The sequence below is a fragment of the Apium graveolens genome, chromosome 6 (genome assembly GCF_009905375.1).
Source record: "Apium graveolens cultivar Ventura chromosome 6, ASM990537v1, whole genome shotgun sequence".
NCBI classification, from domain to species: domain Eukaryota; kingdom Viridiplantae; phylum Streptophyta; class Magnoliopsida; order Apiales; family Apiaceae; genus Apium; species Apium graveolens.
The window spans coordinates 74665873-74674389 of NC_133652.1; the positions used below are offsets into that span (position 1 = coordinate 74665873).

At 34.0% G+C, this 8517-nt stretch overlaps 1 non-coding gene across 1 annotated transcript; it reads right to left on the reverse strand.

Moving 5' to 3' along the window:
* Positions 1–6083: 6083 nt before the first annotated feature.
* Positions 6084–6190, reverse strand: LOC141669043 (small nucleolar RNA R71). Its single transcript, XR_012553342.1, has one exon. It is a non-coding gene; the product is annotated as a small nucleolar RNA R71 (small nucleolar RNA).
* Positions 6191–8517: the final 2327 nt, after the last annotated feature.

Sequence of the window (8517 nt, forward strand, 5' to 3'; positions counted from 1 at the left end):
TTTTATTTACCTAGTCATTGTTATGATGAAAAGAAATGTTACATTCTTTTCATCGTATTTTTTAGTCAAACACACACTTAGTTTAAAATATTTTTGCTCCAAATCTTAAAAGTGCTTTCATGAGTTTTCATCCCTTGCAGTTCTAGTTCTATAGTATCACATTTAAATGAAATGAAAAACTCTCTATTACAATTTTGTTCAAAATAAGAATTCTATGGGTACTTCCTACAAAATCAGTTGAAGTAAAAAAAGATTCGAAGAGAAAACCGTAACATATTAAGAAAAGTGACAATAATCAAACAAATTCTTCTTCTGAGTAGCACCAAAAACCCTAAACTTATTATTGGCCAGTTCTCACTACTCACTACAATCTTTAACTCATCATTCTTGTAGAGTTCCATAATAATCTAATGTCGGCCATTTGTTACCAAGGGTGAGGAATCTCTGTTAGGCTATACATCATCTCTCCCTTAGGGTAAAAATAATCCTCAGTTTGGTTGGAAAACGGAAACTGAGAGAACGTGAAAGAAAATTTAATCTATTTAATAGCTAAAGGGTGAGGAATCTCGTTAGGCTATACATCATCTCTCCCTTGGGTAAAAATAATCCTCAGTTTGGTTGGAAAACCGAAACTGAGAGAGCGTGAAAGAAAATTTAATCTATTTAATAGCTAAGTGTTAATAATTTTCTAAGTGTTAATAATTTTCAATATTTCCCTCATAAATTGTAAGAAATGTTGGGGGTGACAGAGATCGAACCTAAGTCCTCTGTCAGCCAGCAGCCCTAAAACCTCGAGGTGTTCAAATTCATGTTTCCATTCCACCTCATTACATTCTATCCAACTAAACCAAGTGAAAGGGTGTACGTACTTTATTTCGCTCCAGCACAAATATATAGCAGTGGTTAAAAGCAACAAAGCATACAAAACATAATATACAAAAAACTAGCCGGAATCTTAACTAGCTAGCAGGTTATAAATTCTCAAGAAATAAAAAAAAGAAAGAAAAAGCATGTGATCAAACATCATTACATGCAGGCTGCAGCATTACAATTCGCAAGTAACGAAATCGTAAGGCTAGGATTATAATTTAATCGAGCAAGAGGAAAAATCAAATAGAGAACTCAAATTATTTACCTTGGTAATTGATTTCAAACCGACAACTATAGCGATACAAGTTCATATATGAAGCTCTTCGCGCCATTTTTGAATATTCATCATTTGGCAGCTTTCACCGGCAGGAAAAATAAAAAGTTAAACCTAATTAACCTCTTTTTTTCTAATAAACTTGGAGAAAATGTTAAAGGAGGGAGGAAAATCTCACCCGTAAGCTATAATCGTGAAATTATGAGAAATTATCAAAAATATTACTATTTTTAAAAAAATAATTATTAAAATGCAGTTTTTAACCAAATGTATGCATTTCTTTATATTTTCTGAAAAATGATTGATTTTTTTTGTTACATGGGTTGCATACTTGAATCTGAGATTGCATTTCGTTGCAAAATCGTATTTTTGTAAAAAGAAATTGAAAATTTATATTTTTTGCAAATAAAAATTAAAAACCGTATTTTTTTGAAAAATATAACTTTAAAAACAGTATTTTCCAAAAAATCCATTTTTTATTAGTGTAATAAATATAACTAAATATTAGGGTTTTAATTCGGATCGAGCCAAGTCGATGAAGTGAAAAAAAGAAGATCAAGTTTAGGTATTTATAAACGAGTCAAGCCGCTCGTTTAACTTAAATCAACTCAAATCTACGAGAATTTATATGAACTCAACCCTATGATTGTTACGAGTTTCCAATCTTGACAAATTCATTCCTTATTTTCTTATTTTCTGAGTTGAGTTGACTTAGTTGAACTTAGTAGCGAATTAATTATCCCCGGTTTAAATATGTTGAGCTGGGCATATTCGCGAGCTCATCAATTTAAAAGTAAATACAAATAAAACCTTAATTAAATTTTATAAATAATAAAAATAAAATTTAATAATAGTTTAATGCAATTCTAAACGAGTTCAACTTCGAACTCAAGTCGAGCCAGGTTTTTAAGTTCCGGGTAGAGTTTAGTCATGTTCGGTACATACTCGTCTCGACTCGTTTAACTCAACGAACTGAAACTTGTGTTTGTACTCTGGCTCGTTACAAGCTCGAGCTAGGCTGAGCCTAGATAAACGAGTTCGAAGTCGAGCGACTTGAATTAGAACTTTACTAAATATAATTACGCAACATTACATTTATTAGCTTATAAATTATATTAAAAAAAATTATGAGAGATATATAGGCCTTTACTCCGTGTAGAACCATCTTATATGAAGAATCGTGGAGAACCATTGATTCTATTATAAAATCTCATTATAAATTATAAAATTTTATTTTAAAAAATATACAATTCGATGGTAATCTAAAATAATATTTAATTTGAATATAATAAAAAATTTAACAATTAAAATTTTAAAAAATAATTGCTTTTAAATTTAATTCTATAGTGAAATAATTTTTAATAAGTGTGATTCTATTATAGAACCAATTTAAACTTTTTCATTCAATTTCAATGATTGGTTAAATAAAAAAATTATGTAACATAGATTTTTAACTTGATAATTAAAATATATAACTATATATGATGAAAAATGAAACAAATTATATATTTTATTATTTTAAAATAATGCACTACAATAAAGTAAAGGTTATTTCGACCAAATAAATTCTACCGTGGCTAAAATCTAACATAATCGGTCGAATTTAGTAGGTGCGTCTAAATTCAACCCACAGCTGGTCAACTTTAGCAGCGGTCGAATTTATCCGGTCGAAATTACGGGTATATTCGACCAAATACTTGTGTCGGTCGAATTTAGCACGAAGAAAAAATGGGGGAACAATCCCGCCCAAAAAATAAATTCCCTCACAATCAATTCGACTAATTTTGGTCGACTTTTAAAAGTGGGATGAGCGGAAAAATATGGCCCTTTTAATTTAAAAATTTTTGTGGGCGGGAAATTTGCCCCTAAAAAAAATTCAAATATTTTTCGGCTATTTTCGACTTACTGTAGTTGAATTTATATAAATTCAACCAAGAGCGGTTGAATGGATTTAAATTCAACTTTATTCGGTTGAATATATCTGAATTCGACCATTTACAGTAGAATTTAACATCTCGCTAAATTGGACCATTTCAGGTTGACTTTACTCGTGCGCCTTTTGGAAACCCTACCTTAACCGTTTTTGTTACCTTTCTTCCCCATTCCACTATTTGTTTGCTCTTCTACTACTAATTTCTCATTCATGTGAGCATCTCAAATCATCAAGTAAGTGCAATTTTTAATTTCCATATTTTTGTTTCGATTAGCTTAATTATGATAATCTTAATGAATTTGAGTAGACTAAGTTTGTTTTCAATAATAATGTGATTATTATTTGTTTATTTTTTTGTTGGATAATGCGGTATATAAATGAATGACTTATGTTAATAATTTTGAGATAATATTAGTTGTTCATAATTACATTGGTAATTTATTTTTATTGGTCATTTTGTAGATGACATCCGATCGTAGTTGGATTGGTCGTCATCGATATAATAAGGCAAAATATTTAACGGGAGATTACAAAAATGATATGTATCATGTATGATGCACATGATGATGATTTTGAGGATTGAAAAGATTTTGATAAAGAACTGAATGCGAAAGTAAAATAATTTTACAAGATGTAAATACCACTTCTGAGCCAATATATCCAAACAATGCCAATTTTACAACATTGGAGTTTGTAATAGAGTTGTTTCATTGGAAAAATAGGCATAATTGTAGTAATAATGGTTTTGATGAATTGTTACACCTCATTAGATTAGTATTGCATGATGACCATAAGTTGCCTGAGAAGTACTACACTGTACGAAAGATGATTAGAGGATTGAATATGGAGTATAAAAAGATTGATGCTTGTGAGAATGATTGCATGTTATTCTACAAGGAACTGTTGAGTGACATTTATGACACTTTATTACGCTCCTTAAAACTTTGAATTATTGCGTTTATACTCAAGTTGTTAAGTGTTTTAACGTATTTTCTAGTATTTTTGCATTTCAGGTGTTATCTAGGTAATCAGGTGAATAAGCATTGTTTTTTGTGCTAATTTAGTGCCAAAGTGGCGTTGGAATAAAAGCTCGTGAATGACCGGATCAAACCTGCAAGAAAAATGATGAAGTTAATTTCTGGCAGAAGCCCAGCGCGCCCGCGCTGATTAAGCGCGCGGTCGCGCCTGAAGTTCAGAAAGCCAGCGCGCCCGCGCTGATCAAGCGCGCGGCTGCACCAGGTCGGGGTGCAGAATTTTGATTCCATTCTAATTTAAATTGGAAGACTTCTCTGCTGATTAGGGCTGCTATATAAGCAACTTTAGGTCATTTTTAATAAGATATCAAGCCAGAGACATATCAAGGAGAGCCGTAAGAAGACCGTGTTAGCACCATTCAATAAAGACGAAGAAGATCTTGTTTTTACTTGTGAAACTTTGTTCTAAATTGGATGCTAGTTTTCTTATTTGTGAACCTTAATCTTGTTTTGCACTTGGTTTTATTTATTCATTATAAAGACTACGTTTGTTATACCATGCTTTCATCGGAACCCATGTTGATGATGAGTCCGATTATGGGCTAATCGTTATCGTGGGGTTCTAACGGATTTATTTATGGATTTCTTTAGTTAATTTGTTTCGATGCCTTAGTGTGTGGTGATTGTATAATAACCTAGTATTGGTTGTGCGTATTCGTCTTATGAGCGTCGCGAACTTATAAGATAGTGTGTTAATTCTTAATGAAGCGAAAGTAAATTTAAGGATTTAGAACTTGTCATGCTAGCATAGGTTCATGTATTTGTTATGCATGATTCGTGGGTAATTTTAACCATCTTACTTGCCATATGTAACCAAGATAGATAACTTGTGCTTTAACCGTTATGTTGTCAAATTCTATAGACATATAGGGTCTCAATATAATTGGTGTCTACTCAGCTTCTATCTCTTTTGTGGATGTCTGGTAGTATAGTATTCGTGCAACAAAAGTTGGCGTTTATCAGTTTCGTGTTATCTGATTAGTGTCACCATTGCATGCTAAGGTTGAGAACAATAAGGCTATTGAATGAAGTATTTAATGAAGTTAGAATCCCATGTTTGTCATATATATTAATTTAGTCAATTTTATACTCTTAGTTATAATTGTTAGTTTAATTCTTAGTTATAAACAACCTCAATTTGTTATCATTTTAGCATTGAATAATAATCATACATTGTTGCTTAAGTGCATTAATTAATTAGTTTACCAAACCAGTCTCTGTGGGAACGAACTAGAAAAGATTCTATACTACTTGCGAACTGGTATACTTGCGTGTATTATTAGTGCGTGTTTAGCGACTAACAAGTTTTTGGCGCCGCTGCCGGAGACTGCAGTGTTAATTTATAGTTTATGTGCTTTCCATCAGTGGTCATTAAAGTTCATTACCTCGGACATTATTACTTATCTGTTTCCTTGTCTTATTTCAGGTACTCTAGCGAGGGTGTATGCATACGCGTTCGCGTACTCGTAAGAGAACTCTGGACAAAGCCGAGGAAGAACTTGTGGTGGTTCGAAGGGAAGTTTTCGAGGAAGAAAAGAAGGTAGAAGAAGAAGAGAAGGTCGAGGAACCAGTTTTAGTAAAGATGGGAGATCAAGCAGAAAATTCTACGGATTTGATGGACTATTCTCAGTCTAAGATTAATGACATTCAGTCAAGCATCATTAGGTCAGCCATCAGGGCTAACACTTTTGAGATCAAGTCAAGCACGATTCAAATGATACAGAACTCAGTTCAGTTTGGGGGTTCTCCTACTGAAGACCCCAATATGCACATCAGGGATTTCATCGAGATCTGCGACACTTTCAAGTTCAATGATGTGACTGAAGATGCTATCAAGCTACGACTTTTTCCATTCTCTCTGTGGGACAAAGCTAAGTGTTGGTTACATTCTCTACCAGTAGGGTCTATCACCACTTGGGAAGATCTTGCTCAAAAGTTTCTCACTAAATTCTTCCTTATGGCGAAGACTGCTGCAATCAGAAATGCTCTTACTCAGTTTGTTCAGCAAACTGGAGAATCTCTGTGTGAGGCTTGGGATCGATATAAGGAGATGCTAAGGAAGTGTCAACATCATTGCATGCCTGATTGGATGATTATTAACTGTTTCTACAATGGATTGGGTGCTACTTCTAAACCCATGCTTGATGCAGCATCAGGAGGAGCCTTGTGGGCTAAAAGCTACGATGAAGCTTATGAACTTATTGAACTGATGGCTGCTAATGAGTACCAGAATCCTTCCCAGAGACTGACTCAGGGAAAAGTAGCAGGAATTCTGGAGTTGGATGCAGCAACTGCTATAGCTACCCAACTTAAGGCTTTGACGATGAAAGTGGACACTTTGGCTAATTATGGAGTTAATCAAATCACTAGCATCTGTGAGCTTTGTGCTGGTGCCCATAAGACTGATCAGTGCCCAATTTCTAGTGAATCAGCTCAGTTTGTGAGCAACTTTTAGCGTTCGCAGCAACCTGTGCCAGCCACTTATCATCCCAACAACCGCAATCATCCTAATTTCAGTTGGAGCAACGGTCAGAATGCGGTTCAACATCCTTATCAGCAGTATCCAGCTAAGCAGTACAGCCCCCTGGTTTTCAGCAACCGTAATATGCACCAAGACAACAACTCCAGCTGCAACAAGCCAATGAAAAATCTGAATTAGAGTATTTGAAGCTTATGTGCAAGAGTCAAGCTGTTTCTATCAAGACCTTGGAAAATCAAATTGGGCAAATTGCCAATGTGTTGTGCATATGTTGTGTACTTGATGATTCCATAAACAAAACATCTAAGTAGATTTTACTTAGTGAAATAATGTAGAACTCGACGGATAAGAATTATAGTCCCGACAGATAACTCATTATAGTCCCGACATATATTAACTTATTATCCATCGAGTGAGTAGCTTATGTAATAATGAGTCTGTAGCACAAATCTGTATACATCCTTGTATAGATTCTGTAGTAGCCTATAAGTAATGTTGACTTTAACTAGATATGCAGAATAGGTTGATTAATTGTATATAAAAATGATGTCTTATAATTCTGCATAAGTGAAATGAAGTCAAGTGCCAAAATAGCTACCGACGGATAATTAACAAAGCCATCGACGGATGATCAAATGACAATCAACGGATGTTTAATATAGCAGTCGACGGATGATCAATGAAGCCCTCAACGGATGTTCAGAAAGTCGACGGATGATCATATATCCAACGGATATTCATAAAGTCCAACTGGGTAATAGAGGACGAAAAGTAGCAAAGCTTAAGACTGGTAGTTTTTATATTTATTCAGTTCTTTTGACTTTGTAATCTTGGTAATATATAAACCAAGAACGTAGCAAATAAAAAAAAGAGCTGAGATACACATATAGAGAAATCTTTGTAAGCAGAATCCTCAGAATTTCCCTGTATTCTCAGAAATTCTATTTGTAAGCAGCTGTGAGCATTCTTGCACACAGAGTCCTCTCGATATATAATATATATCTCTGGTGGAATTGTTTAAATCCACCAGAAAGTTTTTAAAGACTCTTGTTTTTAATTACTTATGTTTTGATTCAATTAAAGTTTCTATTCCGCATTGTGCTAATCAAAACACTTATATCTATACTCGAGTTGAACATTTATATTTCGAGAAAAAGGTTCAAGAATTTCATTCAACCCCCCTTCTGTAATTCTTGCTATATTGTTAAGGGACTAACAATTGGTATCAGAGCAAGCTCTTAATCTACAAAGAGTTTAAAGATCAAAATAATTCAGCAAGATGAACAAGAAAGACGTTGAAGTCAAGATTCCTTTTCTAGATAAAGATAATTACCATCATTGGAAGGTAAAGATGCATCTTCATATGCTTTCTCAAGATGAGTCCTATGTGGACTGCATAGAAAGAGGCCCTCATGTTCCAATGAGAGCTGCAACAGGAAACGAGCCATCAGTTCCCAAGCCAAGGCACGAATGGTCTGATCCTGACATTGAACAAGTCAGGAAGGATAAAAAGGCCATGAACATTCTGTTCAATAGAGTTGATGCAGACATGTTTGACAACATTATCAACTGCAAAACTGCCAAGAAAGTCTGGGATACTATACAGATAATCTGTGATGGCACTGAGCAAGTTAGAGAAAATAAGATGCAGCTTTTGATTCAGCAATATGAGCATTTTCAAAATGAGGAAAGTGAGTCACTCACTGATATTTTTAGTAGATTTCAAAAACTACTAAATGCTCTTAAGTTGCATGGAAGAGTCTATCAGACCAAAGACTCTAATATGAAATTCCTTAGATCTCCTCCAAAGGAATGGAAACCAATGACAGTCTCATTAAGAAACTCACAAGATTATAAAGAGTTTACTTTGGAGAGACTGTATGGCATCCTGAAGACCTATGAGCTTGACATAGAGCAAGATGAAAGG